Below are 22,027 nucleotides of genomic sequence, written 5' to 3'. Positions count from 1 at the left end.
TTCAGGGATTTTTGCCATTTCCTTCTCTGCCTTGTTATCTATTTTATCATTAATTCCAAGGACACTTCTGTGTGGATGGATGCAAGATATTTCCAGTTTCATTCTTTCCCTCGAAGTAAGTAGAGGTTGTTGAGGTTCTAGAAGTCATTGTCTAGAAATGGAAGAAATTCCAATACAAGGGCTATAGACAATCATGGTCCCTTGTTTGATATGAATTCCACCTCGCATTTACCACCTTAACATTTTACATATCTCTTCATCCTATCGTCTCAATTAGCTTCACTACACCCTCTGAAGTGGCTAAGGCAAGAACTTTATCACCGAAACCATCAATCCTTGCGCTATTTGTTTATTCGCCTAGGGACTGTTATACCTGTAAGCACATTATATATCTATATATTTTTTAGATATGTTTGTGGGTTGTTCAAATTAACCTGGCTAGGACTAGGAGACAGGTGTCCTGACTCAGTCACCTTTTCCTTCCCCCCATCAGGTCTTTCCTATGTCAATCACCAAGCCATGTCATCAGGAATTTACTATTGATAATAAAAATGATAAAGTCATCCCTTCACTTATCTTTTTAGATTTTTAGCAAGTCAGGTTTCCATTCTCATTGATTTATACTCCAGTATGCTTTCCTGGGTAGAGGAGAATGGATGGAGATATCATGTGTGCTGCAGATATCATGTTCGACCCAGGAAGCTCAGTGTATTTCATGGTTCAACCAGAAGAAGGGGGCTCGTCTGCAATTGGTTTTTGGTTTCTTGTTGATGAGAGTTTGGGTGTCCCCTGATGTATTACCTACTCCTGTCTGCTGTCTTAAGAGGGGCTGTTTAACAGGATCACCTCAGTGATCTTTATTATTTAACTGCCATTCGTGATAAAACCCAAGAAATCAAACTTTTTCAATACCCTCTATCTCTGATTCAAGGGAAGGAAGCTCTGACATGTGATACTGCCTTCTGAGAACTGAATAGTAAATGAATTCTAAAAGTTCACTAATAAATTGTGTCATTTATCTGGCCTAGGGATAATTACACGTATAAGTACATTATTTGTCTGTGTATTTTATACCTATATTTTCATATTATATATTTATCCTCAAATATATGCGTTCATATGTAGAAAATATATCAGCAACACATTTTTTGCTTAATATTGTCAGGAAATAAATTGACCTACTTGTGAGAAATTTCGACTTATTTAAACACTTGCCTTTTATATATTTTAACTGTTATTGCCCTTCAAGAAGGAGGAGAAATATGAAACTCATTTGGTCCTTTGGGTTTTTATCATTTATTTGGAAGGCAGAGAGAGAGAGCAGTCTCCCAACTGCTGGTTCACTCTCACTCTCCAAATGCCTAAAGCAGCTGGGGCTAGGCCAAGCTGAGTCCAGGAACTGGGAACACAGTTCTGGTCTTGGGCATCATCTGCTGCCTTCCATTAGCAGGGAGGTGGAATCTGGAGCAAAACTGGGACCCAAACCCAATCACCCTGATGTGGCTGTGGCCATCTGGGCCAAGTGCCCACAGTGGTGGTTTATTCCTTTCTAGATGGCTTGTGTTGATATTATAAACAGAAATTGTTTGACCTGTTACTTTAATAAAGACACTCAGGCATGGTGGCCTAGGGGATTCTTTGAGACATCCTATTCTATTTTTGTGTCTTTTCTCTTACTAGGATAACCAGTCTAGTATTTATAAGTTTTAGCCTGATATTCTGTAGCATTTTTGAAATTTACTTCTTAGCTGCCTTGAGCTACACCACATGATATAAAGCATAAATATTATGTCTAAAATAGGAGTGATTAAACTACATAGAAATTATGGAGGGGTTATTGTGTGGAACAATAACCCCAGATTTCTGATTCCAAAGAACTTTTTTCCTGCTTTGTTTTGAGCTTCCAGTTGGAATATAAAGAGTGAAGGTTGCCTAATAAGTGAAGTGTTACTCCCATTAAAAAACAATGAAGTACCTATGAAAGCTTTAGATCGTATCGAGATTAGCAGTGTTTAGTTTGGGATGACCAAAGGATAAGCATGGAGTGCTTCTGGCTGTGCATATGAGAGGAGTGTTTTTATTTGTGTTTGTCAAGGATGAACCTATGAGCAAACTACAAAAGGACATTGCCTCTTTAACAGAAGCTCTGGCTTGTGTTCCTGGGAGCTTCGCAGTGTTCGTTCGTAAAGCAGCATGAAAGAGTTGATTTTCATTTTATGTTGTGCTTGTGAGGCATTAGCATGATGTTCTAACACTTGTAAATGAATACAGCTCTTGCCTAATCTGTCATTTTAATGCCTTATAGATTTTATTTCACTCGATGTTGTACCAGATTCTCAATAATAATAATCAACTGCTTTGTTGTTCTCTTGCAGAAATTAAATTTCTGCAGTGAGTGTGCAACTAATAAAAGATGTTGCTTGAGGAAACAAAAAATAAATATGATGAATCATAATAGTTGGGTGGGGGAGAGGGGAATTTGCTCCTAGATGAAAGACAATTACTGAACTGGTGGTAGATGTGTGTGATGTTCTCGCTGTCCACAGCTTAATAACTCTCAGAGTCTTTAAGCACAGTACTTAGGTCTGAGCATTAACCTCACGGTCTTGGGGTTTTCCACAAATTCATTTAGAAGCATTAAAATAAAAGGCAAGGTAGTAAAATAACTATTCTCTTTGCTTTGCACCCCAGATAAGTTTGCTCAGAGTTGCCATTTTATGCTCTCACATACCTTTTATCTTTTCCCCTGTCACAAGCTATCCTGAAGAACGGCATTAAAGGCAGCTGTGTAGGGCTCAAGCATTGGCAAAGTCTGTAAAGTGGAAAATAAACAGTGTGTCTATCACCAAGTACAAGAACACAGCACTCATGGCAGTGAAATGACAGGCAGTGGCAAGCAACTAATTGGTCACCAGCTTTGGAGGAAATAGTTTCTTCCCTGACCTCTGTCATTTACCATGCTCTTTAAACTCATGAAAAAAAAAAAAAAAAGCCAGGTTGAAGCACGAGTTTAAAGAACCCAAAGTTTCTCACCTCCAAAAGTGAGAAAATAAAGAGTTAAGGATGCAAAGCGAGGGAGGCACTTGGAGACTGAATATTTGGAGGCATCCACTGCTGGACAAATAGTCGATTTCCTGTGATCCAATGAATTCACCCCCATTTTCCTCATTTTCTCTGAAAAGTTTATAATTTCTCTTAGAAAGATTGATATATTGATAAGCTACAAATACAAACACATTCATCCATTAAGAAGAAAAGGGAGGCCTAAAACATAAACATTAACTAAGGGAGAAAAGCTAATTTATGGTGCTACACTTACAGTTGTAATTTTAACAATGTTAAAAGTAGGACCTGAAGACATAAGGAAGTCTACTTAAGCATGTAGAGCTCTATCCCATCCTTTTACACATTGACTGTGGGAAAGGAGGGGTACAGGGGAATTTCTCATACAAAATAAGCACTTTGTTCATCTATTAAATGTACATTCACATAGGGTGTACCCATGCAGTATAGCTTGGTTAAATGTTGCCTTAAAAAAAATAAGAGATATTCATAAGAATAGGTTGATTGCCTTAATCCAGAGAGCTATGTAGTCCAAAATTGCAGATAGCTTAAGAGAGTGTAGGTGAATAGCTTTGTAAATTTGAGTACCATTGAAGGGCTTGTAAATCTTGCATCTGCCAGCACTTTATGAACATTCGAGGGTGCAGAGAGCCTCTGGAATTGTATCCATTATGGTGTGTGGACCCACGAGCATTATAGAAAGGGAAAAGATCACAGACTTCCCTCAGATTCTCAAAGAGTTGCAAGACCAGAAAGAAAAAAACATTTTTTAAAAATCTTTTATTTATTTGAGAGGTAGAGTTACAGACAGTGAGAGAGACAGAGAGAGAGGTCTTCAATCCGCTGGTTCACTCCCCAAATGGCTGCAAAGGCTGAAGCTGTGCTGATCCAAAGCCAGGAGCTTCTTCTAGGTCTCCGACATGGGTGAGGGGGCCCAAGGACTTGGACCATCTTCTGCTTTCCCAGGCTGTAGCAGAGAGCTGGATGGGAAGAGGAGCAGCCAGGATGAGAACCAGAGCTCATATGGGGTGCCGGCACCACAGGTGGAGGATTAACCTACTGTGCCACAGCTCCAGCTCTGAAAAAAACATTTAATTATGTAAACAGAAGTCAAAAAAGAAGAAAGGGAAGATACATAATAAATGTTCAGGAAATCCAGGATCTGGTAGTTCATGAAAGTCAGCTCTACATTGGAAAAGATTGATTAAAGGCAGTTTTTAAAAGTTGTTTATCTTTATAACTTTCTTTTAATCATAATAATAATCTCAGAATTTCAGATGGTACTCCTTTGCATCCATTTGACTTCATTTCCCTTTTTAAAAGAAATGCAGATAGGTGGGCATTTGGCCTAGTGGTTCAGATGCCAGCTAGGACACTCACATCACATGTCAGAATGTTTGGGTTCAGTGCCTGGCCTTAGTCCTGATCACACAGACTCTGGGAGACAGTGGTGATGGTTCAGATAATTGGGCTCCTGCTACCTATGTGAGAGACCTGAGTTGAGTTCCTGAGTTTCAGCTTCCTCCCCAGCCAGGGACTATTGAATGCATTTAGGGAGTGAACCAATGGAAAGGAATATGTGCTTGTTCTCTCACAAATAAGTAAATTTATAAAAAGAGTATGTTAAAAATAAGATTAAATAAAAACAAATATATAAACTAAAAGATGCCCTAAATTTGTATTGCTACTGTATTTATGCAACTGTTCTCCCCTCCTCTTTCTCTTTTTCCCTTCCAGAAGAAATAACCTCATGGTTTGCTGAAGGGTCTGCTTTGAATAATGCTTGAGGTGACCAACTATAAGAACATGCCCCTCCCAGTACAAGGAACATGAGTGATCCATGGTCCCAGCTGCTTCCTTAGAAATCCCTTGCAGTACAAGTCTGCTTCCATGGAATGCTCCCAGTCTGTGAGTAAGCTTGCCTTGGTGTTGTTGAGGCAGGCTTATTACTGGAGATGCAGCATCCTCTGATGGGTAGAATTTGGCCCCAGGACTATGTGATGGCTTTGCCAAACTTTCTTAGAAATGCATGGTTATATAAGATTCCCTCACTCCATCCTCCTTCCTTCCCTCTTTCCTTCACTTGGGATCAGACTTCATCATGGGCTGAAGGCTTGCCTAGCCTCTGCCTTCCTCCCCATTTTCTTTCACAGGTATTCCCTCTAATAAATTTCCTGCACACTGAATCTCATCATGGCATCTCCTTCTTGGAGGACCTTAAAAGTCACATTTTAACATAATAATAAAAGCTACATATTTTCATCTCTATATGCTGAGTAATATGCTACTATGTTGTCTCATTTAATCCTCTCAAGTCTCAAGAGATGAGAATTACATTTATTTTATAAGAGGAAAGCAGTCATTCAGAGAAGTAAAATAATATGTAAGTATGGCAGTAGTTTGCAGTGTTTCCATCTGAAGAATGTTCTGGTCTATTCTAGAGCCCATGATCTCCACTACTAAATTATAGCCCCTTCGAGGCAAATGGAAAGACCATTTACCTCTAAATCACATTGATATCAATCATTGTGTTTGTTTCTTTTCTCTTGGATATGATCATGATTGAAAAATGATGGGATTGGTATATAGCCATCATGTCTTCTATTTGGCTTTCTGTCAGGAGAGACGAACATGAAATTCCTGCTTTTACCATGGGAGGACGTTTGGATTGATCTATATACAGAGCCTTTGTGTTATTCACCGAACCTGCCACCCAGAGGTGCCTCAGTTCCTGTTATCCATGCATCTACTCAGTGTCCACAGTTACACGCAGTTGCTGGGGAAGCATGGGAGCCCATCTGAGGAGTGGAAGCCCTGATTCTAGCTTCTGTATTCTTCCTTCAGCTGTGACTTTCAGCACTGTTGGGGATGTCATGGAGTCAGAGCTGATTTAAGAAAATGAAGAAAATAAATGTCCGCCTTTCAAGGTTTCTGTTTGATAGTGTTTGCTAGACAAAGTAGAATTTTCACAGCATAAGTCCTTAACTCAAGAGCTCCACTCAGTCAGCAGTTATTTTATGTGCTTTTTATCCAGCCTTTCTCTTTTAAGAAAAAAAAAAAAGAAATTTATCCACTTGAAGTGAGCTTTTTGCTAAACTTGTATCATTCCCTTGTTTGTCATGTTAATTACATCCCAAATAACCCCCTTTTGGAGAATTCTGCAATCAGATTCTAAAGTCGCATCCTATGTACAATAGCTTTTGAAATGGACTGTTTTTTCCTGTAATAATGAATTTAGTACACATGTATACCGCCAAATAAATGCAGATTCAGCTCCTTCACATACCTGTGACTAACTGGGAGAAGATATTTAACATCTCATTTTTTAGTTTCCTTACCTTTAAAATAGAGATAATAATATTTCCCATCATAGGGTTATTATATAGAGTATGTTATATGCTGGGCAATTAATCCATATTAAAGTTTATTTTGTAATTAGATCTTGCCCACCTAAGTTTTGGTGATACAATTTGATAATTTTATCCTAGATAATCATATTCAGCAACAAATATATAGAGAGAATTTATCTGAAAGCTTCTTGCTGCTTGGCTGAACGCCCCTAAAGGAGGGCTCAGATACCTTTAAGAGACAGTGTTCTTCAGGGGTGGCAGATTTAGTAGGTACTCAGTGACTATTACACTAAGTCACTAAGCTTTTTTTTTTTTAAAGATTTATTTATTTATTTGAAGTCAGCGTTACACAGAGAGAGAAAGAGAGGCAGAGAGAGAGAATCTCACATCTGCTGGTTCACTCCCCAAATGGCCGCAATGGCCGGAGCTGCGCCAATCCGAAGCCAGGAGCCAGGAGCTTCTTCCAGGTCTCCCATGCAATTACAGGGGTCCAAGGATTTGGGCCATCTTCTACTGCTTTCCCAGGCCATAGCAGAGAGCTGGATCAGAAGTGGAGCAGCCGGGTTTCAAACTGGCACTCATATGGGATGCCGGCACTGCAGGCGGCGGCTTTACCTGCTACGCCACAGCGCAGGCCCCATAAGTCACTAAACTTATGTTTGCAGAGTAGGGGTGGTGATGACTGTTTTATCACTGTGCAGAAAAGTCCCTGCCTGTCTATAGTGAACTCATAATCACCTTCCAGCATGATCTATTTCTTTGCAAACTGCAACAAGCAAAATAGTGCCAAAGGACACACAGAGTTTTTCCAAGACCTTAAAATTAAAATGTTAAGAAGGGGGCTAAAATTTTGGCTGGATAAATATATCCTGATATGCCAACCCTGTTTACAGAGAACTTGAAAACTATTAGTTTAGGAAGAAAGAGGACAGAGAGTCCTGCCTATCTTAAAACAGAAAACTCGTTTTGGAGGGATATGCTGATGTGGTTCCTAGTTTCCTGGATCTTGATCCTGGAGGAATCTAGAACTACAGAAGGTCCAACATTAGACGTATGGAATCAGCTTCCTCCAGTGGGGCCTTATTTCAAATCCTAATTCATCACTTTCATGCAAGAGAAAATGTGGCCATCACCCAAGGAATACTTAAGAATGAAAAATAATAGTGAAAGGAAAATGTGTAAGGTCCTTGGCCAATCTTTGGTGTGGATCATGGGAAAGTCTAGGACAGAAGCAAATGTACTTTTCTTTAGCACTATGACATTATAATTTTGTATTGTTTCATAGTTATACATGCACCTATTATAAACCCTCCTTCTGGATCATCAGGTCATTATAAGCCAACATTAAATAAAACAGGTATTAAATTCATGTTTGGATCTAAGCAGCAGAAATACAAAGTAAAAGAAAAAGGACAGCAATTCTTTCCTCAAGAAGACCACTAGTGGCAGATATGTAAATTTAGTTAAGAATTAAATTTGTAACTGCTTAGTACAGCAGTCTCCAAAGTGAGGGCTGGACATCAAGTGTGAGGAAAGTTCATGTTTGACAACACTGAAACACTACATGATTTTAAATAATGTTGGGATATATATTTTAAAATGGTAACTTGTGTTTAATATTGAATATATAGAATTAGATATGTGAAATATGTCATTATTTATGATTGTATGCTTAAAATACCCCAGTGATGAAGTGATAGAGGATTGAAATTGCTATTGTCCCATATTACATGGTACTTTATACCCACTGAATGTCAGTAAAAATGTGTTGAATGCAAAGATTCATATCTCAGGTTAATCACTGTTATTTCCTCTTACCCACTTGTGCCTCTTCTTCTGCCTGTTGCTTCAATGGCCAGCTTGCATCACTGACCTATATACATAGTTCCTCTCCCTCCCACCCCTGACATTGACCAACTCAAGGCTCTTAATTCAACTACCAGAGTTAAACAGAATTGAATTATTTTCCTTGAATGCACTCCCGATTGTGTTTTCATGAGCTGACACATGGTAAGCTTTACAAATGATTCATTTACATTCCCAAGTGTGCACATTGTAAACCAGTGTAGTCTCAAGACCTCAAGTCAGGCTCCATATCCATGAGCACATCAAGATAACCTCTGTGTCACCCATGACTGGAAAACATAGTCGTGGTTAGGTTTTCGTTACCCCAGTCAAAAAACTCTTGCTCTACATGCTGATATCCCTTCCGTTAAAAAGTTAGGGTTATTTTCAGGAGTTATAGCAAGGCTTCTCAGACTTATCATTACTGACATTTGGGACCAATAATTCTCTGTTGTTGGGGTATTGTCCTCTGCATTGTAAGATGTTTTGCATTTTCTATGTCCTCTACTCATTAGATATCAGTAACTGTACCTTTCCTTCCCCCATTTATAATGATCACAAGTCTCTCCAGACATTGCCAAATGTTCTCAGGGAATTAACCATGCCTAGTTAAAAGCCACTGGGTTAGGCTAAAATAGTATGAGTTTTTTTTTAGTGTACAGAATACTTATAAAACTGTGGATTAACCATGAAATTGCATTCAAAACTAATATGACTATCTGAGATGTATGGATAATCAAAAATTACTTATTTGAGAGTTTAGTGTCAACTCCAATCTACTGCTAATCAAAGCAGTTTTGCATTGTAACTGATCATGCAATCTTAATTCCTTCTGATCTTGTTTGACCATTGAGGATAGAGATTTTTAGTATGAGATTGTAAATGGAAGGCAGAGTATCAATGGAGGATCTACAGAGTAACACATTTAGGAGGGGTGATTAATAGCTTGTTTTCTGCATAATCAAATGAACCAAAGTGATCAGGAAATTCTACAGCTCATGACATCTACTGGGAGGTGTGCCCAGAAACAGCCAACAAAAGGTAGCCTAGTACATAGAAAAAGATGAGTCCTGAAATCTCATTATTAAAAAGTGGCTCAAGGTCAGTTTCACAGCACATTAGCAGAGTGTATGTTTTCTGAATGAGCTAGCTAATTTTACTCTAAAGGTTTCCTCTGTATTCTAATTGGGGAGTCTTTAAATCTTCAAACATGAATATGTTGGAGAAGAAATTCAATTATATGTGAGTTGAAAATAGGAATAGATCTGTTTGACCAATATATCTTTTGTTTTGCTTGAGATCTAAGGGAAAAACAACGCACCTGCCCCAATGGGCTACCTGTCCATTTGCTGGATTTATGTCAGATTGGAAATTATTAGGAGTCCAACATACTGCAAAAGCAACTTGGGTCAAAACCGTCAATTAAATGGAGAAATTAGGAACAAAATTAGGATTTCAGAGACCCAGATCTTTTGGCAGATAGCTAAGTCCTGAAGCCCTTTGAAATCGGAATATAGTACAATGACACTCTGGGGTAAACCTTCCCATTAAATTTGCAATTCTTAAATGTTTGATACCATCCAGGGAGCAAACGAATTAAGACTTTCTTTTGTAAAATATTTTTTTTCCCTACCTGTCCTAAATTCTGAATCTTGCTCCTCTGTGGACTGCAAATGGGAAGGTGCATGTCCTATGGCAAGTTACATGTATAATGTATGCTTCTGAAAATTAAAAATGGCTCTAGTTTATTGTTTTGTTGCTATGCATTATACCTACAGGTTGTTTAAAATGAAAATTTTAAAGAGTTCTTTATGTATGCAAAATCATATATAATAGTGCACAAATATACAATAACATAAAGGAAAGAAACATTTGGATATTGCATGTATAAAATCATACAGATTTTAACATATACATCATGTTTGTTTATCTTATAGGAACTGCATGCATAGGCGTTAAAAGTATTTGAATATTAGCTTTTTCATAATTGGGAAGCTGCCATCACCAGTTCATAGCAAGAAGTCAAAAGGCATTTTAGGAATTACTTACAATGAATTGTGGGTCATTTGAAATAAATTTGTAGGAAGCTTATTAAATCTCTTCTCCCTCATTTTTTTTAACTACAAAACACCCTAAAGATCATTTCTCTAATGCATTGGTCTGTCAAATCTCTATAAACAAGTATAAATGTTAAAAAAGTAAAGAATACTAATCAAGAGACACAAGACATACACTGCTTAATAAATCTTGCCTTCAATTTATTTGTCTGGTATTACAAAGGCAGAGGAGATATCAATTAATATAGGCAAAGAGGACCCATAATTTATAATTAACTGGCAAGTGGTTTGTAACAAACAGCAGCACCGAGTCTAATAGCCGGTAGAAAAATAACTAGTGTTGATTTGTCCCTCGGCAAATTAATAGAGTGCTTATCAATGACAGGGTTACATAAAACTGCTAAATAAATAATCATCAGTGAGTTCGAGTGAAGCAGATCTTTAACAAGCTTAATCTGAACCTCTTGACATCTGTAGACTATGAAGAGATTAAATGGTAAGAGAGAGAAGATCCAGTGTGCACATTGTAAGCCTGCTCAGTAACTGTACAAGATCATGTTCTTATGTAATGAGAAATAAAGAAACATTTTTATTGCAAAATTACATTGAAAAATGATTTTCATTATAATTAGAGTGAAAATTATAAAAGATATATCAAGGAAATGCTGAATTGGAATTCACCAGATGAGAATTTCACTACATCTCTTAACAATGAAAACACATAATTTTAGACACTTTTGATATATTTTTGCTCGTTTGCTTCGCTTTTATTACTCACCTTTGTACATGCCATGCGTTCCAACTCATATGTCACCACAACTACATCTGTGAGCTTATTTTTGGTTATTATGGTTTCACTATAGAAGAAAATTAATCAAGGTCCTATATTTAAAGGGACGTTTCCACTCAGTCTCAACCACCCCCACCCCTGTGTATGGAATTCTAAGGTTTTTGTTACAGGATGTTTTATTGCTCATGGTTTGTACCATGCATCATTTGCATTGCTGTGAATTAACAAACCTCTATAATAACCTTATGTCTTGTCTTTTCTGTAAGAAAAGATTTTTTAAATTACCCTTATTTTTCAGTATATTAACATCATCATACCACCTATTTTGTCTTGTCATATATGAGAAAATTACATATATATTTATCAGTGAATTCAATAAAACCTTTAAATATATATATATATATGAATGTTTATATACATACACAAACACAGGCATATATAGTTAAGTCTCTCACAAAATGGGGAGATGCTCAAATTTCAGTTAGAAGCCTAATTTCCACTGATACAAATATGCTCTATTTTGAGTATGATTTGACTCTTGAATTCATGCAGGAGTTTAGTCTCCCCAAGTCTCACGTTAATGGAAGAGGGGATAGAAACTTAATGCAATTATGTTGTTGAGAAATAGAGCATTAGGGAAATGATGAGATTGGATTAGGTTGTTAGGGCGGAGCCTGCATGATTGAATCCTGGTGGCTTTATAAGAGAGAGAGAGATAGGCACCTGCTCTCCCTGTCTATTGCCATCAGGATTCTGCCTGCAAGATCATGTCAGATGAAGCCCCTAGCTCCTGAACCTCCAAAAACATGAGTCAAAATAAACCTCTTTTCTTCAGAAAGTTAGGCTGTCTCAGGCATTTCATTGTATTGCATGTGTGTGTATATATACATACACACATAACAGTAGATTATAACTAATACAAATGTATATTCTATAGGTGTTCCTAAGAGAGACAAAACACAGTGTCTTAGTCCATTTTTGTTGAATTTTGAAGGCCACACAATGTTCAAACCATAGCATAAGATAACACAAGGCCAGAAGGTCATGGGTGGCATCCAGTGTCCCAATTCTTAGCTTCTTGGGGCAGAACATATTGTTATCACCATTTCCACATTTTGAGGGCTTGAGAATCTGTCAGGATACACAGTTAGGCATGTCAGTATTTGCTCTTTTTAGGACCTACCAGTCAAGACTCAGTTGCAGATAGAGTCAATCCTTTACACTTGTTTGTTTGTTCTTTTTGTTTGTTTGTTTTTGTTTTTAAAGATGGTTTATTTTTGAAAAAAAGTATTTATTTATTTATTTTGAAAGGTAGACTGAAAGACAGGGAAAGAGAGAGAAACAAATCTCTAATCTGCTGGTTCAATGTTCAAATGGTAGCAACAGCTCGCGTTGGGTCAGTCCAAAGCCAGGAACCAGGTACTTAATCCAGATATCCCACATGAATTGCAAGGACCTGAGTTCTTGAGCCATCACTGTTATTTCCCAAGGAATGCATTAGCAGGAGGCTGGAATTGAGAGCAAAGCTGGCACTTGAATTCAGGCACTCTGGTATGGATTGGGGACATCCGATACAGCAGCTCAACTGCTGTGACAAACACCCATCTCTACATTTATTTATTTTTAATTTACTTGACAGGTAGAGTTACAGACAGTGAGAGAGAGAGACAGAGAGAAAGGTCTTCCCTCCGCTGATTCACTCTTCAAATGGCCTCCACAGCCGGCGCTGCGCTGTTCCAAAGCCAGGAGCCAGGTGTTTCCTCCTGGTTTCCCATGCGGGTGCAGGGGCCAAGCAGAGAGCTGGCCTGGAAGAGTAGCAACCAGGACTAGAACCCGGCGCCCATATGGGATGCCGGTGCCGCAGGCGGAGGAATAACCAAGTGAGCCAGGTGCTGGCCCCTACATTTATTTTTAAGATATGTATTGTTTTCTCATGTTATATATCAGCTGGCAGCAGTGAGAACAGCTAAACACTGGGTGTGAGCATGTGAGTGCTTGCTTCCACATACTTGGAAGCTCTTACCGAGCTACTCTGTCGGAGACTTCTAACAATACTAAGACGTTAGTTATCAGTAACAATACTAAGATGTTAGTTATTAGCATTACTGTTTTCCTGAGCTTCAGACCAAATTTGCAACAACTTTTGAGGTATTTCACCTTCAATATTCTGTAAGAACTTTATATTCACGGATTGGAAACTTAACTCCTAAGAAAGCGGCATCATCTTCCACCACGTTTTTCAAATAATCAAGTAGGAGCCAGCTCTTCTGTACCCTCCAAAACTACCCAGTTGAATCACTGCATTCTTTTAATTGTGCATTTATAAGTACTCTGCAATATACCCTTCGTGTCTATTTCCACTGCCATCATTTTGGTTCAGTCCCTTTCTTGAGATTTGGTAATCACTTCTGTATTAGGCACAATAATGACATCCCAAAGGTGTTCATGTTCCAGTCCCCAGAACCTGCAAAATGTTATATTACATGGCAAAGCAGAATTAATGTTGACCATGGGGTTAAGGCTGCTAATCAACTGACTTTAAAATAGGGAGATTGTTGAGGGTTATGGGAGCGGATTTAGCAGAACTGCGGACACCTTTAAAAATGGACAAGTAGGAGAGCGGAGAAGGTCAGAATGATTGGAGGTGAGAATGACTTGACCTGTTGTTAACTTGAAGTTAGAAAAAGCAGCTCTAAATTAAGGAATGCCAATGTCTACAGCCTAGAAAAGACAAGGAAGGGGATTCAGCCTAGAGCCTCCAGAAGGAAGGCAATCGTGCTAACACCTTAATTTTAGTCCAGTGAGATGGATGTCAGCTTCGAACCTGCAGATCTCAAAGAATAAATTTGTGTTATCATACGTCACTAAGTTTGTAGTAGATTGTTAGGGCATCAGTGGGAAATTCTCATGACTTCTTAGCTAGTTACTTTGCCTTCAGCTTCCTTCACTTGGATCTATTTTCCCAAAACTATCTTTGAAAATATAGACCTGACTACCATATACTCTTATGTTAGATTCTTTATGGTTCCCTGTGTTGACCAGATCTAATTGCATTGCTTTATCATGGCATACAAGGTTCTACATTGTCTGTTCTCAGTTTCCAGCTTCACTCCTATTATGTTTGCCCCTCTTCTTGTCCTTCTTCCTCACATCCAACAAAGTATATTCTACACTCAACACACAATGGCTTAATCAGAGTTTCTGATAACTGGCAATAACCTTTATGGCTAAGTGCTGTCTCTTCTGTGGTGTGCTCATTCTCTTGCCTTCTTCTCCATGTGTCTGAGAAAGTACACATCCTTCAGGACTCAGCTGGGGATGTTTTCCATGACTCTCCACGTGCTATAAACACTCCTACTTTTACCGCTGCTCCTTACTAGACTTAGTGAGCATCTGCTATCATTGCAAACATCTTACAAGCATTAACCCACTGGTTACTTAAAACAACTCTATGAGAAAGAAACAGCATCTCCACTTCTATGGCTGATGAAATTGAAGCTATGAGAATTGAGTACTGTACCCATGTTACACAACTAAGACATGGAGCTGAAATTTCATCGCAGGCCATCTGACTCCAGAATCTGTTTTAAGCACTACTCTCCATCTCCTCTATATATCCAAGCAGTGATCAGTTCAATAAATAAGGAAAATACCTGTGTTTCTGGCTTTGTGAAAATAGGAACTTAGTTGTATAAAGTGCTCTTTGACTGTAGGATCTGAAAACATGATCTTATCCTAGATCCTGGTCTCTGTGATTTTGTTATCTTTGATGTATTTGGCTGATAAGGCAAAATTTTTCTAGTTCAAAATTCTACTTACTAAAAATTTTTGAAAATATTTGTATCTATGTACCTGAAGGATTTGAGCAGTAGTTTTGTTGTCATATCTATTTTTGATTTTGCTATTGGGATAATGTTGGCTTCTCAAACTAATTAGGTGGGAAGTATTCCCTTCTCTTCGGTTTCATGGAAAATTTTATGTGAAATTGTACTATTATTGTTATTTTTTACATTTTTAGAAAAATTCACCAGTGAAGCCACCTGGTTTTTCAGTTCTTGGGAAAGTTTAAACTTCGAAATTAATTATTACAATTATCATAGGACTATTCAGATTATTTGCTCCTTTTTTTTTTTTTTTTTTTTTTGGACAGTGAGTGAGAGAGAGAGACAGAGAGAAAGGTCTTCCTTTGCCTGCCGTTAGTTCACCCTCCAATGGCAGCCGGCGCACCGCGCTGATCCGATGGCAGGAGCCAGGAGCCAGGTGCTTTTCCTGGTCTCCCATGGGGTGCAGGGCCCAAGCACTTGGGCCATCCTCCGCTGCACTCCCGGGCCACAGCAGAGAGCTGGCCTGGAAGAGGGGCAACCGGCACAGAATCCGGAGCCCCGACCAGGACTAGAACCCGGTGTGCCGGCGCCGCAAGGCGGAGGATTAGCCTAGTGAGCAGCGGCGCCGGCCTATTTGCTCCTTTTTGAGTGAGTTTTTTTTGTATTCTGTTTCTTCTAGAATTTCATCTGAGTCATTCTGTTTTTTGATGGAAAATGTGCATAGTATTCTCATATCATTTAAATGTCCTGAAAATCTTGATGTTACCTCTCTTTCTCCTGAAATTGGTAATTTGTGTTTCCTCTCTTTTTTACTAATTACTCTTGCTATGAGTTTAAAAGTTTTATTGATTTTGTTTCAAAGTATCTGCTCTTCTTTTTATTGATTTTTCTCTTATTTCTCTGTTTTCTATTTTAATGATTTCTGCTTTGATAGTTATTATTTCCTTTCTTCTGTTTAATTTACTTTTCTCATGGCTGTTGTTTTTGTGTGTGTGTGTTTTTTTTTTACAGGAAGATGAGTTTATTGATTTTAAAGTTCTCTTCTTTTGTAATAGAGCCATTTTCTGTTATAAATACCCTTCCCCTATTCCTAGTATTGCTTTATAAAATTCCACAAATTTTGACACATTGAGTTTTCATTGCCATTTCATTCAAATTACTTTCTAGCTTCTATTTTATATAGAAGTTTTTTGTTGTTAAATATTTATTATTTATTTGGAAGTTGGAGTTAGAGAGAGGGAGGGACAGAGACAGAGAAATCCTCCCACTGGTTCACTTCCCAGATGGCCTCAACAGCCAGAGCCAGACCAGGCTGAAGCCAGGAGCCAGAATCTTCATCGGAGTCACCCACATGGGAGACAGGAGCTCAGACATTTGAGCCATCTCCTGCTGTTTTCCCAGGCCACCAACAGGGAGCTGGATTAGAACTGGAGCAGCTGGGACTCACATGAGATGCTAGTATCGCAGGTTGCAGCTTCACACACTGCACCACAATGCCAGCCCCTCATTCCCCTTTTGATTTCTTCTTTAACCTGTGGTTTATTTAGAAATGTGCTAACATTTTGGAAATTTTCAGAAGTGGTTTTATTTTTTCCTATTTAATTTCCTCATGGTTAAGAAACATTTTTCAATACCTGATATCTTTTGAATTTATGGAGACATATTTTATGGCCTAACATTTAGTCTATTTTGGTGTTTGGTATGCATTTAAGAAGAATGTGTATTTTAATGTTTTAGATGGAGTGTTATTTGTAAAAGGGCATTTGGCCTAGCAATTAAGATGCTTATGTCACGAGTGCTTTCATTCAATTCCTAGCTTCCTGGTAGGCAGCAGTTGATGGCTTGAGTCTTTGGGTCCCTGGTAATTTTATAGGAGAGGGAGAGAGAGAAAGGTCTTCCATCCACTGGTTCACTCCCTGGTTGGCTGCAATGCCCAGAGTAACGCTGATCTGAAACTAGGAGCCAGGAGCTTCTTCCGGGTCTCCCATGTGGGTGCAGGGGCCCAAGGACTTGGGCCGTCCTCTACTGCTTTCCCAGGCCACAGCAGAGAGCTGGATCAGAGTGGAGCAGCCAGGACCCCATCTGGCACCCTGGTGCTGCAGGAGGTGGCTTTACCCCCTGCACCACAGCACAGGTCCCTGTTGTTATTTTTATTGAGATCATTAGTTGTCTTTTAAAGAAATGGAAATAATAAGAAAAACAGTGTAGATATTTACCTATTTTTGCCATTCCAGGGTTCTCACTTGCTTTTTAGAAACCCATATTTCCATGTGTGTTAATCTGGTATCATTTTCCTTTCTCTTAAAGGACTTTCTTTAACATTTCTTTGTCAGGGTCAGCACCGTGGCTTAGTGGGTAAAGCTGCCGTCTGCAGTGCCAGCATCCCATATGGGTGCCAGTTCAAGTCCTGGCTGCTCCACTTCCAATCCAGCTCTCTGCTATGGCCTGGGAAAACAGCAGAAGATGGCCCAAGTGTTTGGGCCATTGCATCTGCATGGGAGACACAGAGGAAGCTCCTGGCTCCTGGCTTCAGATCTGCACAGCTCCAGCCATTGCCGCCAATTGGGGAGTGAACCAGCAGATGGAAGACCTCTCTCTCTCTCTCTCTCTCTCTCTCTCTCTGTGTGTGTGTGTGTAACTCTTTCAAATAAATAAATAAATCTTAAAAAAAAATTTTGTCATGCACATATACTGGTCCTCAATCTTCCAGCTTTTGCATGTCTGAAAAGGTTCATTTTATCTTTGTTTTTGAAAGATTATTTTCCCTGGGTCTAGAATTCTAACACCTCTTTTTTCCTCCCTCCCTCCCTCCCTTCCTTCCTTCCTTCCTTCATTTCCCTAGCACTTTAAAGATATTGCTTTACTGACTTGTTTTTTATATTGTTTCTGGGAAAAAAAATCTGTAATTTGTATATGTCCTTCCTTTGTATTTATTCTGGATTTTTCTGATGGCTTTTAGTATTTTCATTTTATCACATGTTCTGAAAAAATTGTTTATAGTGTAACTGGGGGAGTTTTTCTTCATGTTTCTTATGCATAGGTTCATTGAGATTCTTGGATTTGTAGTTTATGTGTTTCATCTACTTTTGAAAATTTTCAGTCATTATTTCTTCAGTTCTCTGCTTGCCCTCACTCCTATTCTGCTCAACTTACAGGATCCCTGTTGTTTCTCTATTGGGCAAATTTAATTAGTCCTTCAGCTAATTGATGCTTTAATTTTTTTCTCTCTTTTATTTTGAATTATTTCTATTGCTATGCCTTCCGATTTCACTAATGTTTCCTTCGATAATAACACTTTTGTGTTATTCCCATCCGGGTTTTCATCTCTACACGTTTGACTTTGGTCTCTTTCTTTCTTCTTACACATATCTTTCAAGTTTTTGAAAATAAAATAATGCCTGCCTTCTAATAGTAACATTTATATCTACTCTGGATTAGTTTTTTTTTTTTTTTTTTTTTTTTTATTTGAAAGGCAGAGGTATAGAGAGGCAGAGGCAGAGGCAGAGAGAGAGAGAGAGAATCTTCCATCTGCTGTTTTACTCCCCAAGTGGCCGCAACAGCCGGATCTGAGCCAGTCCAAAGCCAGGAGCCTGGAGCTTCTTCCAGGTCTCCCATATGGGTGCAGGGACCCAAGCACTTAGCCCACCCTTCACTGCTTTCCAAGGCCATAGCAGAGAGCTGGATCAGAAGAGGAGCAGCCAGGTCCTGAACCAGTGCCCATATGGGATGCTGACACTCTAGGCAGTGGCTTTACCTGCTATGCCACAGCACGAGCCCCTGGATTAGTTTTCACCATAAGAAATGGACAAAGGCTTTCCTTAGCAGCCCTGTGGCTTTGATCTGAAAGATAAACTATGAAATATAGGGTTCCAAAAGTCCTGTACAAAGTCTTGAGTACTTGGTGAAAAGTTTTACTGTCTTTATTATGCATTACTTATTTTTGTCCATTTTTTTAACCAATTGTATAGCTCCAAGTTGTGCCTGGGCCTGATACTTCATAGGATCATTTGTCTTTTAAATGTGTCACTCACATTTGTGTGACTGGGACTAAGCATTTTCAATAAAATTTCAGCAATTACAAACGACGGTATTAAATACCCATATCATGTTTTGAAAGGCTTTAGCTTGTTAACGTTTAAATGGATATCAGGTTTGGGAAAGGAACAAAGGTGTATATTCCTTTTCTTTTTTTTTTTTTTAAGTTCAAAGTGTTTTCACTTCAAGCCTATAGGAGCCATGTCACAACATCTTTCCAAGCATGCTGATTTTCTAGGCTCATGAACCTTACGACTCACAGATCTAGACTGTCCAGCAGCAGTGCAGGACTTTAGCAGCAGTCTCTATAGACTGTGTCTCTGGATTGCTTCCCTAAGTACTTTATGATAATTTCAGACTTCCTTCCATGACTGGTGCCAGAAATTCCTAGGGAGCAACTCACTTGATGCTTGTTGAACTCGTCACCTTGGAATATATATATATATAAAAAGGTACTTTCATGTTCCCATCCTCCACATCTGTTTCCCAAGACTATGTCTCTGCCACTGCCTAGAAAGATGACCGCTCTTTTCCCATTGGTGAAGGCATCTGGCCCATGTCTAATGTCTAGGGTCTGGGATACCATTAAGTAAACTAAAAGTACCAGGATACAGACTCTCAAAGGCACTGCCCCCTGACAGTTGATGCTAACCATTACTGGTGCCAGGGTTCTCCATGCCCTTTGACAAAAGGGTGTTCCCTGGGATGACGACACAGCATTGTGGTTACCACTGCTGCTGACTTCTTGGACCCTAAATAATTCAGTGCAGTGTTTTGAAATCTGTTTGTTTTTACCTACTCACCTGTTGTAGTCAGTCAACTTGAAGATTCAAAAGAAGTAATGTTTGAATTGGTATGTGGAGAAAGCAGGATGAATCATACAACTATAAAAAAACAGACCACGTGATGAGAGCCAACGTAAGATAAAGTAGACACATAGTATTGGGGTCCAATTGTTCTTGAAAAGGGGCCTCTCCTTGGACCTAGGCTGTTTCTCCAGCACAATCATTTCTGCTTTACCTGTCAGCTGTGTCTGGAAGGACCTCAGTTCCTTGTGTACATACACTGGGAAGATGTTCGCAGCACCAGCATTCACACATTCTCAAATGTGTCTGAATTCTCAGGTGAACACATTTTTGGCTCAAATAGATATCCTGCTCCTCTTCACACCAACATGCTTGCCAGGAATCACTGGGAAGTGATTAACTTACAGTGAATTTCAGGGGTCAGTAAAATGGTGCAGCCTGCATATATGAGGATGTGTCTAGTGATGTCTGTCCTTCCCGGAAGTCAGGGCCTAGGTGGCATGGGGGTGTTTGCTCAGTACTCTGGAGTTTTCCTAACCTAGAAAAGGATTGTGATTTTTTTACATGTTTACTTGACATCTTAGAATGATGCTTGGAAAAAAACAAAATTGAAAGGAATTCTTTTTTGTTTTGTTTGTTTTTAGACAATACCTTAACATCACTTTGTCATGATCCCTTCTCTCTGACCTGCGGAATGATAGGTTTACACTAGGCCATATGAAGCCAGGGTGATGTTAGGATGGAGAAAGAGCTAAATAATGAGAGATTGCAAGTTTCCCTGGAGAGAAACTGGGGAACAGTAAACAGAATGAGAAATAGATATTGCATAGCAAAAGCCGTAAGTATCTACACATCAGGCAATCCAAAATAATCAGCAATGAGCATGTGTTGTATGCATCATACAGAGCTTGACACTGAAGAGCAAACAGATAGTAACTAGCTAATTAACTAATTAACAGCAACAGTTAACTTTTATTGAACATTTTCTATGTGCAAGGCACTTTGTCATATGCATTTTCCTATTCAATGCTCAGAATGATTTGCCAAGGTACATTTTATTATTCCCAGTTACAGATGAGAAAACTGAGGTTGGGGCACTTAATCGTGACATAGCACTAGAGTTGGGTTATGAACTCAGGCAGGGTGATGCCGATAGTGGGCCCCATGCTCTTAAAAGCTACACTATGTGACATGAACCCTGTCCTGTAGGAATTTATAATGCAGATGTACATAAAATATTTATATTTTGAAAATAATCACTACAGGCTGGCGCCGCGGCTCACTAGGCTAATCCTCCACCTGCGGTGCCGGCACACCGGGTTCTAGTCCCGGTCGGGGCGCCGGATTCTGTCCCGGTTGCTCCTCTTCCAGTCCAGCTCTCTGCTGTGGCCCGGGAAGGCAGTGGAGGATGGCCCAGGTCCTTGGGCCCTGTACCTGCATGGGAGACCAGGAAGAAGCACCTGGCTCCTGGCTTTGGATCGGCACAGCGCACCAGCCACAACATGCCAGCCGTAGTGGCCACTTGGGGAGTGAACCAACAGAAAAAGGAAGACCTTTCTCTCTGTCTCTCTCTCTCTCTCACTGTCTAACTCTGCCTGTCAAAAAAAAATAATAATCACTACAAAGTTATAAACAGTAAGCACTGTGTGCAGTATGTATAAAGTGTACAGAATCCATATACTCTGGAATTTCCAAAGAGAAAATTTCTTTTCTAAAAGTTTTTCAATGAGATGGTGAGATTTGGTCTTTCTTTGAAGGAAAAAATATGACATGGAGAGGCAGAGGTGCAAGGGGGAAAACATAACAACACAGATAAGAGAACAAGAAAAGTAGAGTTTGGAAAACCTGAGATAGGGCTCTTTTGCTTGTGATGAAAGGACAGGAATTTACCCCCAAAAGAATTAGCTCTGTGTATCTCTAGCAAATTAACGTATGTTTTATGTGTGTGTGTGTGTGTGTGCGCATGCAGTACAGGTGTGTACAGTGCAGGTATTTGTGTATACATTTCAAATACTTTATCAAAGCTGGACTGTTGAGCCAACCAAGCAGCTCTAGAGATGTGGTTGGACTCATATTTACCTGGGATTGCATAGGGTGACTTTCATATTTTTTGTGAGTGAAAAATATTTCCTTGAATGACAGCAAAAGAAGGGGAAGTTCCCTTCATAGAATGTGGTTTCTGATCTGCTACATAAGCTTTGATGTAATTGGTGGCATCTCCTGAATTGGGTTCAGACCCTAGCAGCTGTTGGGGGAG

General features: G+C 39.2%; 1 protein-coding gene across 6 annotated transcripts in view; it reads left to right on the top strand.

The window, feature by feature from the left end:
* Window positions 1-18,344, top strand: part of LOC138848811 (uncharacterized) — a 546,369-nt gene extending 528,025 nt beyond the window's left edge. For 4 of the 6 annotated variants that reach the window (XR_016230336.1, XR_016230335.1, XR_011386917.2 and 1 more), the window contains one exon: window positions 4,801-5,329. The gene's annotated coding sequence lies outside the window, so the exon portion shown is untranslated. Of the gene's footprint in view, window positions 1-4,800; window positions 5,330-5,683; window positions 11,095-17,262 lie in introns of those variants that run through there. The other 2 variants (XR_016230333.1, XR_016230334.1) reach the window with 2 other exon arrangements.
* The last annotated feature ends 3,683 nt before the right edge of the window (window positions 18,345-22,027 follow it).

This window comes from Oryctolagus cuniculus, chromosome 2, assembly GCF_051225735.1.
Source record: "Oryctolagus cuniculus isolate XC-2025 breed Fujian yellow rabbit chromosome 2, ASM5122573v1, whole genome shotgun sequence".
In the NCBI taxonomy this organism is placed as follows: Eukaryota; Metazoa; Chordata; class Mammalia; order Lagomorpha; family Leporidae; genus Oryctolagus; species Oryctolagus cuniculus.
The sequence above is the reverse complement of the archived record's forward strand: the minus strand, read 5'-3'. Positions and strand labels throughout refer to the sequence as shown.